The sequence below is a fragment of the Hypanus sabinus genome, chromosome 9, assembly GCF_030144855.1.
Source record: "Hypanus sabinus isolate sHypSab1 chromosome 9, sHypSab1.hap1, whole genome shotgun sequence".
Taxonomy (NCBI): Eukaryota; Metazoa; Chordata; class Chondrichthyes; order Myliobatiformes; family Dasyatidae; genus Hypanus; species Hypanus sabinus.
This window is the reverse complement of record NC_082714.1, coordinates 143437184-143460072: the sequence shown is the minus strand read 5'-3', so window position 1 is coordinate 143460072 and position 22889 is coordinate 143437184. Positions and strand designations below refer to the sequence as shown.

Sequence of the window (22889 nt, the reverse complement as noted above, 5' to 3'; positions counted from 1 at the left end):
CAGAATCAGACTTTAATCGCCAAGTACCTGTGCACATACAAGGAATTTACTTCCGGCAGATGTTGTCTCTCTGCTCATAACAATAATAATGATAAATATAAATGAGAATATAGATTATACATACAGGTAGTGCAATCCAAGTAATAGTTAGCCGACAGTTAACCGGCAGTTAACTGTTCAGCAAAGTGACCGCAGTAGGGAAAAAACTTCTCCAGTGCCTATTAGTCTTAGTCTGGAGGGATCTGAAGCGCCTACCAGACGGAAGCAGTTCAAACAATCCGTACGCAGGATGGAAGGAATCCTTTATGAGTCCTTTATAGAGCACGAGGGAAGATATGACTACTGCACGTGGCAAGATGAGGTCTCACACACTGCCCCCCTGGTGTCCCCAGTGATCTAATTCACTCTTTTCAAAGTTTCCGGTAAAGATACCTAAAAGTAGTAGAAGTTTATTTTAATCAATTGAAAACAAACTACTGTTAATAAAAAATATTAAGGGTACAATGAAAGAAAAATAAACAGAATCCTATCCTTTGTAACAACAGGGATATGCCACTCAGTTCTTGAACCAATGTGTACAATTTAATCACCATCTTTTTGTAGCAAAGCTATTAACACTATGCACTACAATGGACTTATTTTTCTTTTGTTCTGATTGTTTTCTTACACAGATTGGGTATCCCTCATCCAAAAGTCCAAAATCTGAAAACATCCGAAAGATGAACATTTTTTTGAATGCTGACATGACATCACAAATGGAAAATTCCACAAGGCTCTGGGAAGTTTTCCAGGCAATACGCAGCTCTCTGCACACCACAGACAATTCTGAGAAGAGGCCTCACATCAGCATGAATAGATGCTGATGAAAAATAGAAAAGCACCGCACAAAATGAAAAACCAAAATCCCGATTGTGCATTGAAAGAGTGGATTTGTCAGAGTCAGAGCAAACATATGCCGCGTAAAAGCGGCTGAGCACGAAACAAGCAAAGATCTATCATGACAAACTGAAAATTGAAGATAATTGTGAATATTTAGCAGGCTGGTTGCAGAAATTTAAGCAAAGGCCTAGCATTAGATTTTTAAAGATTTGTGTTGATAAAGCATCTGCTGATCATGATTCGGCAAAAAGTTCATTGAAGCCTTTACCAAATTGTCACTGATGACAATCTAACATGCTGAATGGCTGCATCAGTACATATGTATGATGAACAAAGCACATAAATTCAGAGTCAGAAATAATGGTGATCCCAAGCTATTTCATTATATATTCCAAAATCCCCAAGAAATCAGAAATCCAGAACACTTCTGGCCCCAAGCATTTTGGACAAGGGATACTCTATCTGTATATTTTATTAAATAACATATGTCCAGTAAGTTCATGTTTTCTTTTAATGTTGTGTCTAGTGCTATATGCCTGTGATGCTGCTTCAGGCAAGATTTTCATTGCACTTATGCATACATACACCTGTGCATCTGAAAGAAAGCTTGATATGCTAGTTAATGCTTGAGCAGAGCCGGGGGGTGGGGAGGGGGGGGGTGTCAGGTACTATGTATGTAGCCCCTCAGCTCTGTACATTACAGAATGCCCCAGGATTCATCAGTGGTGGAGTTCTGCGATGTGCAAAGAAGACCCTTATTCCATGCCTAAAACGGGGTTCCTTTAGTAATGAAACGTCAATTTGCTCCACATCTTATTCCTTGAGCCATACTCCGCTTTCAGCTACTTCAATATTTTCTAACCATTGACATACATTTCAAATCACCCACATATTTTGACCTTCTCCATTCCTTCAATCACATTCCTTTTCCACTTCAATTCCCCCCCATCACTTCCCATCTGTCTCGAGCCCCCATATTACCACCACACCCCATTCCCACTCTTGTAATAGCTACCTATCTTTCAACGTACACACGTGACTTGAAGGCAGCACCTGTCCTAGACTGACTATCGTAAACCTAGAACAGACTACTGCCCTTGATGTAAAAAAAAGTCTTGAATACAGCACTTGCATACCATATACGAGCGCCTCAAATTGCAGAGTCTCATTTTGTTACCATACAACTATTAGGTACAGGAGCAGAATTTGGACCTAAGGCCCATTGAGTCTGCTCTGCCATTTCAGAATGGCTGATCCATTTTTCTCTCAGCCCCAATCTCTTGCCTTCTCCCCGTATCCCTATCAACCTCTGCCTCAAATATTCCCACTGACTCGGCCTCCACATCCGCCTGTGAACAAATTACACAGATTCACCACTCTCTGGCGAAAGAAATTCCTCTGTTCTCACTTAACAATCCTCTATTCTGAGGCTGTCCCCTCTGGTCTTAGACTCCCTCATCATTGGAAACATTCTCCCCGCATCCACTCTATTCACTTATTCAACTTCCAAGAGGTTTCAATGAGATACCTCCCCCTATTCTTACAAATTAAAACAATTAACTGTTTTAGAAATGAACTCCAATACATTTTATTTTACAATGCCCTGCTCCAGGGTCAGGGACCAAATATTTATGACCTAAATAACATTGGCCCATTTACACCCTATCTCTTCTTCAACAATGCCTTAAAGATTAACCTTTCCTAAGCAGTTAAACAACATTTCCTCTCTCTCCAGGCACCTGAAGATAATAGCACAAGCTCCATTGGATTGACTAACACCTGTAACAGGCTTTGTCAAATTAGGACTTGACACAGCCAATCTCTAAACAGATATGTAATGTTGCCAAAACTTCTCAATGTTACTGATTAGATGCATTATGAGAAGACATTTGCAGTTTTTAATGCCCAAGTAAGATGATCCATAGATTTAATGACTGAAATCTAGGTACCCAATCTCAAGATAATTACAAATAAATCTCACTTAGGCTTTTTAATATGGATGGCGCATTGTCATTAACTTATGCTGCATAATTGGTCTTGTGTTTAGCGCATATTAATTACAGGGTAAAAATGCAGCAAAAGCAGGGAATGCAATTGGTGGAAAATATCAATACAGACAAGAAGACAAGAGAGTATTCACATACTGCTGGTTTAAACCATTACCATTAATATGGCCACAATGGATTATATATATTGCACAAGCACATTTTATAAATATACCTGCTCTTGAATCAGATTAATACAAATAAATATATAATGATATTGCATTCACAGCACAGCAATCAGTCATTCAGTTCAGGAGACCATTCTTGTATCTATGAGCCACACAAACTGCCTCCCACTCTATTTAATTAATCACATTCAATCAACACCACACTAGATGACTGTACTGACTATGAAGTGATTTGATGTAATGCCTTACATGTTGGTAATAAATAAACAGGTTTTTCAATAAATTTCAAGAGCCAGTTGAATTATTAATTTTCTACAACACCTCCAGATAGATATTCCCACACGCAATATGCATTTCTCTGACAGCAATATACACTTTGTTTTTAGCTCCCTCTGAAAATATGTTTCACATCCTGCTTCCTCTGACACTAGGTTATTATTCATTCTTTTCTTGCATCAAAACCGATTCACACACTCCAGTCACAGTGACACGCCTTCAGAACACCCTCACTGGGTTTCTCCATCCTCACTTCGTTTTACAATTAACTTATCTGTGCTCTGTCCCTCCGCCGCTTTTTTGTTTCTTTTTCCTTCGTTTTTGGGGTCCACTCATTTTCCAAATATTTATGTACATCATTCTAAATTTTAAAAATGTTCTGCAAAGTTCCTTCAATTAGAATAACTTGCAAAGCAAATTTCTTTGTACATGGAATCATTCAAATGATTATTTAAAACCATCCATTAAATCCATCTCAGAACAAAATTGTCTCACCGTTTAAGACTCTTATTAAAGTAGGCCTATTAATGACTGAAGGACCTGTGATATTACTCCAAATCTTGAATGAGAGGAGATTCCCACCTTTAGCTTTTCATTTCAACTGAATTAAATGATCTCAAAAATGTGCAAGCGCAGGTAACATAATTAGATTTTGTGGTTATAGGCGAAATGAATAAATCAGCAAGGATTCTCATGTCTGCTGATTATCTAGTGCATACAATGAATATATGGATGATGGGAGAAGAGGGCAGAAATAGACAATGAATGGGCTGCTATCTTGCTCCTAAGTTGCCACTTTTTTGATGTTTCAGCTGTCATAATTTGCTACAGATAGAAGGGAATCAAAATCTTCTTGGATCAAGTTAAAAGACACAATGAGGTACAACTGCATACATATTAACACCAATAGTTTATGGATCATGAAACGTTCGGCTTTCAGCTATTTATCTGCCTTCCAAGAGAGCAGGTGTGAGAAATGCCTTCACAAGGAACTATGGTAAATAAAATACCTCATCTGAGCTGGACATGACATGGTCTCTGACAATGGTAGAGAAGGCGATTAGCAGTTTGAAAACAGAAATGGAAAGTCAGCATAATTATATGGCTTCATATTGTTGAGTTTGACAGTAATCACTAAAACATTATTTCCCAGAAGTATTGTAAATTATCATGTCTACAGTCCAATAATTAGATTAACTATTACCAATAAGATCTACAAATTACTGGGATTTCAGAGCAGCTTAACAATTTAACATAAAATTTGAAATAAACTGCACGTGAATGGTAGTGATGAGTAAGTTCCACCATTAAGTTTCAGTAATGTTTTCCTATTTTACCAAATTAGCTGAGATTGTAATTCTCCAACCAGACCATTTTTCACTATTCATCAACTCAAAATTCAATCAAACTATGACAATGCTGGGTGCAGTCACAAATAATCACAGAATCCGCACACAGCCATCAAGAGAGCTGCAGACTGAATACATTTCCCTTAACAGACATTCAGGAACAGCTTCTTCCCCTCTGCCATCCAATTTCCAAATGGATATTGAACCCATGAACACTACCTCACTTCTTTTTTATTATTTCTGTTTTTGCACTACTATGTTCAATTTCACTATTTAATATACATATATACATTTGCTGTAATTCATTTACTTATTTTTCTCTATATTTATCACATAGAGAATGGTGGGTGCGAGGAATGCTCTGCCAACAAAAGGGTCTTTTAAAAGACTCTTAGGTACATGTAGCTTAGAAAAATAGATGGCTATGTGGTAGGGAAATTCTAGGCAAATTCTCGAGTAGGTTACATAATCGGCACAACACTGTGGGCCAAAGAACCTGTAATGTGCCGTGGATTTTCTATGTTCAATGTTCTATGTTCATGCAATGCATTGTACTGCTGCCACTAATTTAACAAATTTCATGACAAATGCCGGTGATTCTGATTCTGCCTAAAATCCGGTGAATTCTGTTGCTACTTTAGTTGTTACATAAGGGAACAGTCAGTGGAATGGGAAGTCAACTGCTTTCAACTGCTGGGTTTAATTGTACATCACAAATATCACCTTGCTAGCACACAAGATGTTTGGAGCTTCATCAACTTTTACATCTCCAACAGCATGACCTTTCACACTGAGGTTTAGGGCTTCCATAATTTTAAGTACCGTGACAATAAAAATCATTAGAGGCAGCGCGGCAGCTACCATGTCAACACATATTGTCCTATTTAATTCTGCAAGCACAGCTGTGTTGTAGAATCAGGTTTCATGGAAATGTATTTACATAGTGAAAAATGATATCTCCACTAATTCATTACACAGGATCTTTCAGAATGTTAACAACATATCTGTAAGTAATTTATTTAAGATTGTAGAAATCATTTAGTTTTATGTATGATTGCATTTCAAAAATGTTTCTTCAGGTGTATGGTTTAGAATGCCCCAGAAGGAATGGGAAAAGTACTGCATTAAGATGCAAATCTTTCTTCATCTTTGTTGAAGAACTGACAAATTATAATTTAACTTATGAATACCAATAAAATTACAGTTATTTTACCTCAAATGATATCAATATTTTTATCAAAGAGATATATAGCTGTGTATTCAGTAATTTCAGTGTTCATGCTAGAATTAACATTGTTAATTAAGCATTGATTTAAAGCTGTCTTGAATCTTAACTAACAAAACCCATTGTAGAGATAGAAACAGAGACACAACCATCAAAACAAATATCAAATGCTTGATTGAATTCTACTTCAACCCTCAAACAAACTGAGGTAGCTTTTAGCTTTTACCACAGGACAGAAGACTGTCACTTGTAGATCAAATTGCAGTCATACAGTCATACACCTCTTCACGATGCAAAACAAGCAACTCAGATGTTCTTCAGAAACAGCTCCTCTGCTAACTGAAGAACTGAAGGGCTAAAAATAGGCTAAATTCGTGAACAAATTTCAGTTTTTCTTCCCGCTCCCAATGTACTGGAAATCTTTGCAATACTTAGTCACTGAGCACTTACTCAACGGATAATTGCTGGGCTCAGGTCAATTTTTTTGGGAGTTTCAGAGAACTAAAGAATAATGGGAAACTTGTGGACACAAAACAAACAACAATATTATTGGAAGAATTTGGATTGCTTCTTAGCACCAAAATGTTACAGAACATGCCTTGGAACAGGATTAATAAGGATTAATAAAAGGTCTTGCAGTTGAACATTCCCTAGGTGGTGGTCATCGGAATGTGAGGGAAATCCAGATGGACTTTGAGGGAGAACACCCCAGGTCCAATGCTTGAACTTACTGAAGGACAATTATAGTGGTATGAGGTGAAGTTGTCCAAGGAACATCAGGAAAACAATCTGAGCAACAGGTCCATAGATGAAGAGTCGCAGATATTCAAATAGCTGGTCCATAACACTCAGCAGGAAGAGGGATTCCATGAAAAAGAGGCTCAATCTGATGTTAGCAAAGACCTCAGTGATACTGTTAAAACTGAAGGCATATAAAATGTCAAGGACTGATAGAAGCCCAGAGGACCGGGAAGATTTTAGAACTGCATAGAAAAGGCCAAAAGGCTCATAAGGGAATTGATTCTGAGAGAACAAATGAATGTCAGAACAAACAGTAAGAGTTTCTATTGATATCTAAATAAAAAGGAGAAAATGAAGATTTGTGAGAGACTCCAGAGAACGGGGCTGGTGAATTAATGACAGGAAATGATAGAATAGTAGATACGTTATATCAGTTTCTGTACATGGTTCTTCATTGTGGAGGATACTGCAAGTATCTCTAAGTAACTGAATGACTACTTTGAAATGACATGGAGGAACTTGTAAAAATCCCAATTGCAAGTAATAAACTATCGTGAAAGGCTCTAAAAGGTGGCTGCAGCAACGATAGACCCAAGGGTTGAAAGTTTTCAAAGCTTGCCAGCTCTTGGGAGAGTATTAGAAAGATTAGAAAACAATTAATTCAAAAAGGAAGGAAGCTAGAAGTCAAGGAATTATAAGCCAGTTAGCTTAATATCAATTGTTGGCAAGATGCTCAAGTTAATAATCAAAGATGAAATAACTAATCAATCGGGGAGCTGAATATATTGAAAAGCAGACAGCATAGTGTTAGGAAAGGCAAATCATGGCTGACCTTTTTGTTCATACTCTGGAAGGAAGAGTTGTCGGAAGAGGGACTGCAGATCGAGTGTATCAAGATTTCTAAAAGGCATTTGACAAAGTGCCATTAGAAGGCTGGTACAAGGTACTGAATGAGTCAATTGGCTTGGGTTGAAAATTGGCTGCAACAAAGAGTTGGAATAAATATTTTCAAGCTGGAGCGATGTAACTTGTGGAAATACCACAGGGTTCAGTTCTTGGTCCTCAACTGTTTACTGCTTGCATTAAATACCTGGAGGAGGATATAAAATGCAAGGTTTCCAAGTACGACAATAATACAAAACAAATGAAGAGACAAATTGGGATGAAGGCATTAAGATTCTGCAAAGGGACACAGATAGATTGAATAAGTGAATGTAAACTTTCCAAATGGCGTTTAATGTGGGAAGTGCGAGATCATGTATTTCCGCAAGAAGGAAAGGCAGGTTATTTTCTGAACAGTGAGAGTGTTGTATGAGGGAGGTTTAGAGGGATTTAGGTGGTTAAGTGCATGAATTATGAAAAGTTAACAGACTGGTTCAACAAGTAGCTTTGCAAGTGCATTTTGCCTTTATGGTGAAGAGGTTGGAGTTTAGAATGGGTAGGTTTTGAAGTTGGGCAGGGTGTTAGTGAGAACACACCTAGAGTACTATGCACAGTTTTGATCCCCTTGCCTCAAGAAAAGGATATATCAGCATTAGAGGCAGTTCAAAAGAGGGTCGCCAGGCTAATTCATGGATTGAATTGAGTTGCTCTATTAATGGAAGCTAGATAGTTTGGGTCACCTTAGAGCTCACAATAATGAGGGTTGACCTTATCCAAACATATAAGATCCTAAGAAGGGTTGACAGGGTAGATGCTGACATGCTCTCAGTATTGGAGGAGATCTGATAAAAGAGAAAAACTTACATAATAGTGAACAAATCATTTAAAACTGAGGTGCACATAAACTTCTCTCAGAGCATCATGAATTTGCGAAGGGGTTGTGAATAGTTTGCTTGGCGTTATGGAGAGCTATGAGCTCTTCAAAGAGAAAATAATGTTACAAAATCAATGTAAAATACAAACACCAATATTTTAATGAATGCATGAAATTGAGTCACAATAACCAAAATAGCAATTGCCACTTCTGAATTAAGTGTTTGTGAATTCTATAAGATTCCTGCCTTTTGTCAAACTCGACAAACTTTATTCAACTGCCAATTCTTCCCTAATCGTCAGAAACAGCAGTTCAGCATTTGCTTATAAAAATGTGCTGTGTTTATTGAATCTAATGCCATTTATATGCATATCTAGCAAGCAAGGGATACCTAATTAATTGTCAGAAGAATCAGAATCAGGTTTATTATCACCGGCATGTGTCATGAAATTTGTTAACTTAGCAGCAGCAGTTCAATGCAATACATAATATAGAAGAAAAAATAAATAAATAGATCACAGTATCTGTATATTGGAGATTAAAAATTATGCAAAAACAGAAATAGATATTGAAAAAGTGAGGTAGTGTTTACGGGTTCAATGGCCATTTAGGAATCAGATGGCAGAGGGTAAGGAGCTGTTCCTGAATTGCTGAGTGTGTGCCTTCAGGCTTCTGTATCTCCTACCTCTGAATCTGAATCAGAATTAGAATCAGGTTTATTATCATCGGCATGTGACGTGAAATTTGTTAACTTAGCAGCTGCAGTTCAATACAATACTTAATCTAGCAGAGAAAGAAAATAATAATAAATAAAATAAAAAATAATAAATAAGCAAGTAAATCAATTATGTATATTGAATAGATTTTTTTAAATGTGCAAAAACAGAAATACTGTATATTAAAAAAAAGTGAGGTAATGTCCAAAGCTTCATTGTCCATTTAGGAAACAGATGGCAGAGGGGAAGATGTTGTTCCTGAATCACTGAGTGTGTGCCTTCAGGCTTCTGTACCTCCTACCTGATGGTAACAGTGAGAAAAGGGCATGCCCTGGGTGCTGGAGATTCTTAATAATGGATGCTTTCTGAGACACCGCTCCCTAAAGATGTCCTGGGTACTTTGTAGGCTAGCGCCCAAGATGGTGCTGACTAAATTTACGATCCTCTGCCACTTCTTTTGGTCCTGTGCAGTAGCCCCATACCTTTCCCCCACCTTTCCAGACAGTGATACAGTCTGAAAGAATGCTGTCCATGGTACATCTATTGAAGTTTTTGAATGTTTTTGTTGACATACCAGATCTCTTCAAAGTCTTAATGAAGCACAGTTGTTGTCTTGCCTGCTTTGATATGTTGGGACCAGGTTAGGTCACCAGAGATCTTGACACCCAGGAACTTGAAACTGCTCACTCTCTCCACTTCTGATCCCACTGTGAGGATTGGTATGTGTTCCTTCATCTTACCCTTCCTGAAGTCCACAATTAGCTCTTTCGTTTTACTGACGTTAAGTGCAAGGTTATTGCTACGACACCACTCCACTAGTTGGCATATCTCATTCCTGTACATCCTCTCATCTCCAGCTGAGATTCTACCAGCAATGGTTGTATCATCAGCAAATTTAAAGAAGGTATTTGAGCTATGCCTAGCCACACAGTCATGGGTACAGAGAGAGTAGATCAGTGGGCTAAATACACACCCAGAGGTGAACCAGTGTTGATCATCGTCATATTCACTATTCCCTTTGCAACTTCTTGGTTTAATCTCAACCACTCATCCATTTTTAAGGACATTCTGAATTAATTTACCTTGAAAGGTTGAGTGGTGTCTGAAAAGAGGATGCTGTCCAAGTTGCATGTCATCTTGGACAGTGTCTGCCATCCACTCTGTAACGTACTGGTTAGGCACAGGAGTACATTCAGCCAGAGACTCATTCCACCGAGATGTAACACTGAGCATCATAGGAAGTCATTCCTGCCTGTGGCCATCAAACTTTACAATTCCTCCCTCGGAGTGTCAGACACCCTGAGCCAATAAGCTGGTCCTGGACTAATTTTCACTTGGCATTACTTACTTATTATTATTTAATTATTTGTGGTTTTATATTGCTATATTTCTACACTATTCTTGGTTGGTGCGACTGCAACAAATCCCAATTTCCCTCTGGATCAATAAAGTATGTCCATCTGTCTGTAGTCAGGTAGCATATCAACAATATAATTATCCATACAATGTCTACTCTTCAACCCTGATGAGGAACAATCTGGCCAACTTATCCCTGCAGATGCCAAATAAACAATAAATGCATCGTTGACTTTTTAAAAAAATCATACGCTAGATTTCATCTCTATCCACTTTTCATTCCTTCTCAACACTTGTAATTTATTTCACTTTCATTTGCCCTCCTTCGCATCATACCTCTGTTATTTTATAGGCTGTCAGTTTTGGCCAGTTATTTAAAAGGTTGAAATGTAAATAATAAAATTGCTTGCCAAACCATACTTAATGACAATCACAAAACATTTATTGTAATTTCATAACAAATACGCCAAACTTCAAAACGGCAGAAGTGCTGCCATGTTACCTTTGTTCAATCACTCCCCCTCCTTATGGCAACTTACAGGGAAAAATACTTATAAGCTTGTGAGGATAAATTAGGCCCTTCTCCCAGCAAAGCTTTGATTTATAGTAATGGAGTACATTAGGTTGCTTCTCACCTATTATTTTTCCAAAGTTCCTTTATAAAATGGCTTTTTATTTTGAATCAGAAAATTAAGGATAATCAGAAACCAATGAATAATATTGCGTTCAGTTTGCTTGATTAAAGTTGGCGGCAGTACAAATAATTGAGTTTAAATGTAAAGCATGTAATCTGATCATATGCTAAAGGCCGGTGTGGTGAAAGGAGCAGGCTCCAGTTAGATTTCTGCAGCCATACATACTTCAAGATCTGAACTAAAATGAATTGAGCTATCTGCAATATTTTAAAGCATGCAGTTGCAGCATTTTACCCAATGTAATACAGAACATGAACCTAAGTTTGCCATTTGATAAATGTTTGGAAATAACACTTCAACATTTATGGAATAACTTAGCTGTTGAAACTACTTGAGGTAGTATATGCAGAGGATTACTAATTGAGAGAGTAAAATAGATAAATAATTTATGCTTCAAGAGTTCATATGGTTGCTATATTCATGTTGATCAACAACAATCAAATATAAAATGGTTAAGTTTAAGTGCCAAGATTGATTAGAAATATATAATAAATCAGGGGTTCCCAACCTTTTCTATGCCATGGACCCCTACCATGAACCAAGGGGTCCACAGATCTCAGGCTGGGAACCACTGTACTAAATTGACAATTATATAATTATTATTATTAGGTGTCTCCCAATTTAAGAATGTTCGCTTTATGTCACTTTGCTTTTACAAAAGACCTACATTAGTAACTTGTTTTCGCATTACAAATAGGATTTTCGCTTTTTCAAATATTTTTCCCATAAAAATTAATTGTTCTTCGCTTTACGCCATTTCGGCTTAAAAAAAGGTTTCATAGGAACCCTCTACCTTTGTAAATGGGGGGACACCTGTATTTAACAGGACAAAATTCTATATGGAGGAAATGTAGGTTTGTCAGCTATACATTAGATACTGTGGGCTTTCAATGATAAAGTCTTTAGGTGTTTGGATTAGACTGTGTAGTAGATTTTGCTTAACATAGAATCAATGGCAAAATTAATGACTTAATTAATAATTTAAAAATTCACACTACCTGAGCTCCAAATAGAAGAAGCTCTATTTGCTTATTTCTTGCCCACAGCCACAGTTCTTTATGCATCATCAGTGCTATTATTCTAGATATTATTCTCAATAGCACAGCCTCAAATTACAATTAGGTAAACTCAAATATTAATTTAATAATAGCCCAGTATGTTTTAGATGTGATATATCTTGTAACAGATCTGAAGTCATTGCTTACTCCAGTTTATTCAGACATACTTCTATTCTCTTTTACACACAAAAATGAAACTGGGATTCTTAGCACAAAAAATATTAGTAAAAAAATAGGACCTGTATATACAACCTCAGAATTTTGTTTTGTTAAATGTATTCCATCTGTTTATGTTGTGGAATTTTGCTCAAATACGTATATTCAAATAAATTAACCCACTGCATTTCTGAGTCACATAAAAGGGAAATAAGGCTGTTCATCATTCATTGCTCAGCTTAGCGTACACATCAGTTCAGATTCTGTGTGCTTCCATTCCAGGCACTTATAGACGGCTGCACACTTGCCTCTGGCAAACTTGCATGCTCACCACCACCCCCCCCCCCCCCCCAACTGCTGGACTTTAACATGTGTTCTAGACTAATGTGCAAGTGCATCATCAAACAGGCCTGCTACTGTTGGAGGTGCTGTTCATTGGCTGGGGAGTTATGCCAAGATACACACTGCCTGCTCAAGTTGGCACTGAATAGAATTAGAGGAGACTGAAAGAAGATCAGCGGCTTCTCCTAACAACCTGGTTGCTCCTTCTTGAATGTGGAGTATTGCAGGTGCAGAATTTGTTACATATGCAATAGAAACGGCACTTCCAAGTAACTTGTTCTATTTACGCCTCATTTGAAATGTTACTGACAAGGATAGAATTCCCCCCCACCATACCCTTTTCAAAATTAATCTTGAAATATCTGCTTCATGTTAACAGAACAACAACCCTTCAACAAGTAATTGTACAATATAACACTGTTAATTAAAGGGAAAAAATCACTTACTTTACCCAAAGTTCACAAGTTGCTCTGTTTGGAAAATGTCTTGAAATCTGATGGACAGTTCAATTTCCTGCAACAAAAATGAAATAAAATGAAATTATGTGCACAATATTCAGAACTCTGATTGTACCAAATTGTATTATACTTGACTTTAATTCAAAAGATAACCAGAACTGTATGCTACAGAAATTGATCATATTCACATATAAACAAAAAACTGCTGCAGATACTCAGCAGGTTAGGCAGCATTTGTCAAAAGAGAAATAGGGTTACTTTTTCAGACCAATGATTTTTCTCAGAACTGGAAATGTGAGAAAACAAGCAAGATTATGTTGCAAAGAGGGGAAGTAGTGAAGGTCCATAATTGGATAACCAAAACTGTCCAAGTGACACAATTGCTTTTAATGACACCTAAAAGAGTGTGATTCATGCTTGTAAACCATAGCTGTTCTATCTGAAGGAAGTGTAAACTGACAACAATGAATGAAAGCAGTAGACAGAAAAGACACAGCGATTGTGATGTACAACATGGGAGGTTCTGATATCTGAGATGTAAGAGAATGTTGGGAACACTCAGCAGGTCAGGTAGCATCTGAGGGGAGAGTAAAACTGAATTAATGATACAGGTGGATACAGGTAGATTAGAATTGCTCTGAGACTAATAAGAAAAGCCACACATCAGAAATTGTTAAATTCAATATTGAGTTCTGAGGATTGTTTCTCCCTATTTAAATAACAGTATGTCTTTCAATTATTCTCATGAAATGCATGACCTCACATTTCCTGCACATTAAACTCCATTTGTCAAGCTTTTGTCCACTTACTTAACCAACAGCCTCATTGCAACATTTTCTCCAGCTTCATGTCATTGGCAAACTTGATCACCTTACAGTCTGCCCCTCTTCCGGTCAATTAGGTCCATTTAGAATGGAGATGAGTAGGAATTACTTCAGCCAGAGAAGGGTGAATCTGTGGAATTCATTGCCACTGGCAGCTGTGGGGGCCAGGTCATTGAGTATATTTAAAGCGGAGGTTGACAGATTCTTGATTAATCAGGGTATCAAGTGAGAAGGCAGGAGATTGGGGCTGAGAGGGAAATGGAGCAGTCATGATGAAATGGCAGACCAGACCCAAGGAGCCAAATAGTATAATTCTGCTCCTATCTTATGCTCTTATTGATAAAAATAGTCAATAACTGAAATCCAAGAAGTGATCCTTGAGCACTCCATATGCTAAACCCTACTGGCATAAAATAGAGCCATTTATCCAGTGTCTCAGTCTTCCATGTGGCAACCAGTCATCAAAACATGCTGAATTACTTCCCCAATCCCATGAGACCCCGCACATCAGCCTTTTAAGTGGCAGATTGCTAAATCCTGCTGGAAATCCAAATATACTACAATCAACTTCATTACATTCTTGCATGATTTTAGCAAAATTATCAAACACGTTTTGCCTTTCATAAACATATTGCCTTTGTTTGATTACAGTAAGCTTCTTTGAATGACTAGCTAGATTTTCCTTGATTACAGATCTTGCATTTCACTAACAGACATTAAGATAATAGGCCCACAGACTCTTGTTTTCTGTCTCCCTACCTTCTTGAATAGCAAATACACTTTCGTCATTTTCTAATATTGGTGCCTACCTAAAATGTGTAGATAACATTCATATTTTGAAAATCTTCAATATTATCAGTAGTCACTTGCTTTAAAACCTTTGGGTTACGAAGCATTTTGTCCTGGTGACTTGTCAGTATTTAAACTCCGTTGTAGCTCATGATAGAGATTGTTAAAAGTTCTAATATGCTATTTGAAATGAACCCATCTGTGGCCTCTGGCATTGACCTTCACCAGTACAAATAGTAAATCCATTAAGAACAAAATATACATGTCAGCAGGTAAAATAGAAATTTAGCTATTTATTGTCACTGATGCATAAAACCATTTTCTAATAGAGTACCAAATATTTATCAGCCTCAAAGTGTTTTTTTTTTGCGCGGAGTTTTATACTAAGCACGGATATTAGCATCCTCCATCACCATCAAAATTACTAAACATAATGCAGTAGCAACTTACACAAAATGCTGGAGGAACCTGGTAGGTCAAGCAGCATCTAAGGAAATCAATGAACAGTTGACCTTTCGGGCCAAGACCCCTCTTCAGGACTGGAAAGGAAGGGAAAAGATGCCAGAATAAAAAGGTGTGGGGAGTGGAAAGAGGATAGCCAGAAAGTGATAGGTAAAGCCAGGTGGGTAGGAAAGATAATAGGCTGGAGAGGAAGAATCTGATAGGAGAGGAGAGTAGATCATTGGAGAAAGGGAAGGAGCAGGGGACCCTGGGGAGGTGATAAGCAGGTGAGAAAAGTTAAGAGGACAGAGTAAGGAATAGAAGAGAAGGGAGGGGGAGGGAATTTTTTTTACCGGAAGGAGAAATTGATATTCATGCCATCAGGTTGGAGGCTGCCCAGATGGAATATCAGGTGTTGCTCTTTCACACTGAGGGAGGTCTCATTTTGCCACAAGAGGAGACCATGGAGCGACATGTTGGAACATGAATGGAAATTGGAATTAAAATGTTTGGTAACTGGGAAGTTCCACTTTAGGCGGATGAAGCGGTCTCCCAATTTACGGTGGATCTGAGCGATGTAAAGGAGACCACATTGGGAGCACAGGTCACAGTAGACATGCCCAGATGATTCACAGGTGAAGTGTTGCCTCACCTGGAAGGACTGTTTTGGGCCCGAAATGAAGGTGTCAGCCATGGCCTTCTCTTGTGCCAAGGTGAGGCCACCCTCAGGGTGGAGGAGCAACACCTTACATTCCATTTGGGTAGCCTCCAGCCTGATGGCATGAATATTGATTTCTCCTCCGGTAAAAATATTTTTCCACTCCCTCCCCTCTTTTTCTATTCCTCACTCTGGCCTCTTAACTATTCTCACCTGCCAATCACCTCCCCGTTGGTTCCTCCTCCTTCACTTATTCCCGTGCTCCACTCTCCTCTCCTATCAGATTCCTCCTTCTCCAGCTGTTTATCTTTCCAACCCACCTGGCTTCACCTATCACCTTCTAGCTATCCTACTTCTGCTCCCTCCACTTTTTTATTCTGGCATCTTCCCCTTTCCTTTTCAGTCCTAAAGAAGGATCTCAGCCCAAAGCATCGACTATTTATTCATTTCCTTAGATGCTGCCAGACTTACTGACTTCCTCCAGTATTTTGTGTGTGTTGCTTTGGATTTCCAGCATCTGCAGACTTTCTCCAGTTTATAATACAGTAGCAGTTGTATATTTTGCTTAACTTCCAAACTCAGTGCCATTAACCAAAGGCTTTTTTGAATCTTAAAATTAGGCCATTACACACATTGGCCACTCTACCCTGCATTTAACTCAACAGATTCAGAAGGAATTTCTGCTCGAATAGGTTTCATTCTGAAGCCCTGACTGGAAAGACGGATGAACTGCAGACTTGTCAATAGAATCAGTCAAATTGGTGTGTTTCATTTAAAAGAAAATCAATTGAATCTTCCAAGCAGACAGAGCATGAACTGATATTTTTGATACCCAAACATTTCTGAATCACTTGAATCTCCAAGCAACTAATTGTCCTTTTTCTTAGAAGCCGGCTTGCATACATTAACATTTCACCAGTACAATGTGACTGCCCAAGCAATCTGGACATGATGAGAGAATGTTATAGATAAAGACATAAACAAAGACAGATCATCCCCAGTCTACACTTAAATGCAAAATCCCAGAAGGCATGCATGTACTCGTCAGTTCTAAAAAAAACTATATCATGACAAAGGACAGAGGATATAGCAACAGTAGCTTTTACATCAAATATGCCACAACCTCAAACTCACCACCATCGAGACACAGGCACAATATTTCCTACTTATTTATTGCCCATTACACCACTGGTGTTTAGGGAGAAATGAAGATCCTCCATCTCTGGTATTGTTCAGGGCTTTCTTTATTGCGTCAGTAGCTTCCTCTGGGTTTTCACTACTATCAGTCATGCAAGTCCCAGGTGGAGACTTAGGAATACCATCACCCGCATAAGCAGAAGAATTCTTCATTGCTGTTTCCACTACAGTATTGTTTTACTAGTCAGGGTTGTTAGCCCTGAGCTGAACCCCCGAATCTGGAGGACCAGTGGACAACTCTTAGTCTGGCCCTTACCCTTTGACCTGTTTGGCATGGGTGACTCTACCAAGAGCCAAAGCTCAAAGCTCTGACTCCAGCCAATACAGCCCTCCGGATCATTGACACACGCAAATCTCCAAACCACAACGAGGTTGTAGTCCTCTTGAGGATACAATATTTCATAACTGCTAAAAAAGTAAAATCCCCATTTCCATTAAATATTTCAAGGGTTAGTTCTTTTAAAAATAATTTTTAAAAATGCAGGATTGTAGTATATTTTCTATAATTCCCACTTGAAGGATTGGAATGAACAAGCATTGCATTTTGTTTCTTTTTTGACTTTGATAAACTCTATCTTTGGAAAGTGATTAATTCCTTTCACAGTAAGGCCCAGTTTTAAGACAGTCAGAATGTCTCCATGCTGTGATAATGTATTGGTTTCACATTTATTGGTAATGTGAAAACATAAATGGGTCTTGTGTGTAGATCGAAACAAATAGTCCTGGCGTCATCTGAGTGCCGATAATGACCAGAGTGTTCTGAAGGTACATTCTAAATGTATGAGACTGTACAGAGTACTGTATCTCCAGGCCTTTGGGAAAATGCATTTTGAAGTGTATGATGTATGCAGTGAAGTTTAAAGAGGAATGCAAAAGCTTTTGGAAGTGCTTTCAGTGCTTTAACCCTGACAGTTTAAATCAGGACACAGACATGAGATAGATCGACTTGGGCAATTGTATTACCTCCTTGGTTTAGAACCTGGCAGTAAATATTATCCAAATATTTCTGAGAATTGCAATCACATTTCAGCCGTGCTCCCACTATTCATGCTCACATCTGACAACACTGTAGATATTTGTCTTAACCAACAGATTATGATGAAAGGCTGAAAGGGAAAACTTATAGAAATACGTTTTTCAACCGGTTCCTCAGAGTTCTACACAATGTAAATAATCATAAACCTGATTCTGATATGAGGTTCTCTTCTGCAGAGTACTGTACTTGTCAATGTGGAGCAGAGAGTGAGTTTGTAAATCTGGACAGCAAAGGATGCTGGGGATGTTGGAAGTACTGAAGGATAGGTGTGGGAGAGGTGGCAGAAAATAGAGTGCCAGGGCGGAGGTGGCCTGGGTGTAGACATACCCAGTCCTAAGAAACCAGGCAAGGCCATTTGATTCCAAACAATTGGTTTATTAATTATTACAGAATGTCTCTCTGGCACTTTTTGCTCTCTCCCTTCTCCCTTCCCCTTTTCCCAACCATGATTCCCTTCCCCCACCCTTTCCTACTCTCAATCCATAATAGAATTCCATATCAGAATCAGGTTTATCATCACTCACATATGTCATGAAATTCAATACATAAAATTACTACAGTAGTGTGCAAAAGTCTTTTTTGCACAGTACTATACCAACTCAACACCACTTTTCTTGCCATTCACTTTGTAGTTGTGCTTGATGCATAAATCTATTCTTGGAAGTTGAAATGATCTTTTTGCCTTCCCTACTATACTGACCAGAGTCAATTATCTTTAAAGGGATTTCTCCATACAAAACAGGGAAGCTTTCACAAATGCCTTGGGATTCTGATATTCTTCTTTTTCATGTGTGGATATAACCCTCATAAATATTACATGCAAAATATATTAATTTTCCTATTGAAAATTAAAGCACTTCCACCAAATCCAGTGAATGCACCAGAAACAGGCTATTAAAATTCCATACTTTTATCGGTCAATGAATGACTTCTCATCTGTTTTAAGTCTGAGCGGCCATTAAAACAGGAAACCGTAGACAAGCTCTCAGCAACTGAAGAGTGCTTTGGAAAATTACAAGAAAGAGGACTATGACAACATTGGGCTTGGTTTGTGACATAAAGTTACCTGAGTGTGTTGTTAAGTGAACCTTGGAAAATATGAGGAATTAGTGAATTCATGTGTGCAGGCATCTGTCTGGAGCAGGGGTTCCAAACCTGAGATCCATGGGCCCCTTGCTTAATGGTATTGGTCCATGCAATAGAAAAGGTTGGGAACCCCTGCTCTCAAGACGATAAAGACACAATCATGACTTCAGTTTTTTCTCAATTTCTCCTGCAAACCCAGAATGTAATCCAGACAATCAGGATTTAAGTGTCAGCTCTGGTTCTGAGTTAGCAGATTAGCAGCCCAGGCCCCGCTCACAGAACTGGCACATGTTTGAAATGGACTGGCACAGCACTGGAGGTGTGCTGAGAGGATAAAGGTGTCGTGACTTGGATGAAACATTAAAAGTCAATGCCGGTCTTGCCACCTCCCGTGAATGTAGAACATCCCTTCGAGTGACTAAAGATGAACAAAAGCCACTTCATCTGCACTAATTAGTACTTAACCCCTCAATCATCACACTGACCAATCTAATGGTAAGTTTGTTGGAAGATTTTGCTGTCCACGATTCAATGCCATTTTTCCTACCTTTAGGAAAAATGTATGCCTTTTTCATTATGCATCTTATTATGGCATCCTGAGGTTGTGATAAAATATATATAAATGGGTAGCAAATTCAGAAATTGGAGGTGCAAAAGTCCTAATGCAGGATTCCCTAAAAGGTAACTTGCTGTTTGAGTCGGTGGTAAGGAAGGAAAATGCATTCATTGCAAGAGGACTAGAATATAAAAGCAAGGATGTAATGCTAAAAGTCTGATAATGCATTGGTCAGACCACACTTGGATTGTGTGGGCAGTTTTGAGCCCCATATCTAAAAAAGGATGTGCTGGCACTGGTGAGGAATGCTGATGACTCTGGGTATGTACTCACTGGAGTACAGGAGAATGAGGAGAGATTGTTATGTTTTGTAACTTCAAGACAAAGTTAATTCCAAGAAATATATGGGAGTCTGAAAATACATGTATAGCTTTGAGTTTTCTTTAAGCAAGGCATGCACGTATCACGTAGTAGCGTGATGACGTATACAATTGATTTTTTTTTACATATAGTCCATAATTATTTAAATTAACAAGAATGCACACAATTACTCAAGTGTTATTGAAATATTAAATACACAACAAAGATCTTATTGAAACCTGCTCAGTATTGAAAGGCCTAGATAGACCGGACGTGGGGAGGATGGTTCCAATAATAGCAGAGTCTAGGACCAAAAGGGCATAGCCTCAGCACAGAAAGATATCCCGTTAGAATACAGATGAGAAGGAATTTCTTAGGCCAGATGGTTGTGATTCTGTAGAATTCATTGCCACAGACGGCTACAGAGGCCATATCACTGTGTTCATTTAGAGCAGAGCTTGATAGGTTCTTGTCAGGGTGTTAAAGGTTATGGGAAGCAGGCTGGAGCTTGAGGTTGAGAGGATGAATTCACCTGGGCTTCTGGCACTGTAACAGCATACAAATGAATGTGGTTTGAAATCAAAAATTGAACACAAAGCATTCTTTAAACAACAATTATTTTTACTTGTTCACTAACCATTTTGCATCTGCTTATTGTCAAAATAGGAATGTGCTATTAATCCTTGATGAAGGATTGCTGATATATGAAAGGATTGAGACATAAAAATTGTCCACTTATCCATTCATAATCTGCTTATATTACAATGTTTTTTTTAAATCCTTTAACTATACATGAAACCAAAATCTATTAATGTAGTTCCAGAAGCAGAAATTATGCATGTAATAAAGTCCAGGTTAGAATTCATTGACTAATATTTCAAAGCAGCAGTCTATAACAGAATGCACTATTAACACAAGTTTGCCTTCAATTTGTAATGTGACAACTTAAATAGCATGGCAAATTAAACCATGAAAAGTTAACACAAAACCCTAATTCTGCAGAAGTATTTCAGCCTGCAATGTAATCATCGCTCACTGGACTTGGTCATTAAACGACAAGTTTTTACATTTTGCAAATATTCAGCATAGTCCAAGTTTACATGAGTATTTGTTTATGCTCCGTGCAACCATCTTCATTTAACTGCACAGGCATATTCTGGCAGTTACTTCCCCGTCAATGGTGTCAAAGGCTTCCTCTTGTACCAACTTGCGCCAATTCTGTATTGAGCTAAGTGATGGGTGCCTGCATATATACTGTGTGTCCACATCACATTGGATTGGTAAACCAGCAAGATCCCCATTCAGTCCATTACCTAGCCCAGTTTTTGCTGTAAGAATATTTCCCTCCATCCAGCTATTAAACTACTCCCTTAATCTTAAAGATTTCTATTAAGACATGGTCTTCTCTTGCATTGGGGAAAAATAAATCATTACTCTGTTCCTTTTCTGCACCTTCTCCTGTGCTTTGATGTTCTTTTTATAAAAGGAAGAAAGGAAACAGTCACAGCACATTAACCATTTGCACTAGAGAGAGAGATTAATTGGGTGCAAAGTCCCTCTGCTGTATCAAAGGTTCTTTGCAGAAATTTCACTGATTCATTTTTGCCTGATTCTAAGAGGCAGTAAATACTCAAGACCTGATACCTTTAGCCTTTTGTTGAAGGATTTATTGAGCTCTTCAAGGCTGGTTAAATTTTGTGATAACAATGGGTGCACTCATTTATATCAGTTGTAACATCCATCTGAAATAACCATTGTCCCTGAATGAAATACATGTAAATTCATCTCCATTGCCCACATTTATTGTTTTTGCTTCTAAAATTCAGTGCAAGATGATTTGCAGAATTGCCTAAAACAATGGGCATATTTAAAATGTCAAATGCAATTTAAATTTTTTCATGATTGGTTCATTTCACCTTTCGAAACTGGAGAGAATCAATCAGCAGCTTAATTCAAGTCCTCTTTGAAACCATCATGGAAGTAAGATTGTTTGATAACTGGTAATGTGCTATCAAAACAGAAATGACATTTCGCACAAAAGGCTGGAGGAACTCAGCCAGTCAGATAGCATCTACAGAAATGAATAGATCATTGATGTTTCGGGCCGGGACCCTTCTGCAGAGCATTTGATTAGACCTGTTTTGTTTTTGACCAGTAGGAAATCCAAAAGCATTCTTTACAAATGGACTGAGGTCGAATTTTGGAAGAGGTTGCCAAGCTTCTGTACAAAAGATCAGCCAAGCCTCCTGAGAAACAGCAAGTAACTGTTCTTTGCAGGTTGCTTCAGTTGGACAGCAAAAAAAAAATTGTCTATGGAAGCAACTCATATTTTTGATCTTAAATCATTTAACAAATAGATGGCAGTTACTTCTCACATCCTAGAACAACAAATTTGCAAGGGTACGACAATTGAACATCCCAGGACCATTTTTTAAAAAGTGCTCAATGGTGTTATGTTTTGTAACATCAAAACATGAAAACTAGTTACAACAAAAAGACAGAAGTCTGGAATGATGTGAGTCTTAGTTATGAAGCTAGGTGTATATCATAAGGCAGTGTTAAGGTGCATGCATTTCATGTATTTTGACCTATAACCATAATGAATTATATAAACAACAAAGAATGCTTAATCAAACAATACAGTTTCAATATTACTAAATTATTAAACACACAGCACTCCTCAAGACCATAAGACTCACAACATTGATCGTGTAGATAGTCAGAAGCTTTTTCCCAGGGCTGAAATGGTTGTCACAAGAGGA

At 38.1% G+C, this 22889-nt stretch overlaps 1 protein-coding gene across 1 annotated transcript in view; it reads right to left on the bottom strand.

Annotated features, from left to right (window-relative positions):
* LOC132399870 (disks large-associated protein 1-like) overlaps window positions 1–22889 on the bottom strand; it is a 582904-nt gene that overhangs the window by 524439 nt on the left and 35576 nt on the right. Inside the window, exon 2 of the mRNA XM_059980732.1 lies at window positions 13169–13235. The gene's annotated coding sequence lies outside the window, so the exon portion shown is untranslated. The remainder of the gene's footprint in view (window positions 1–13168; window positions 13236–22889) is intronic.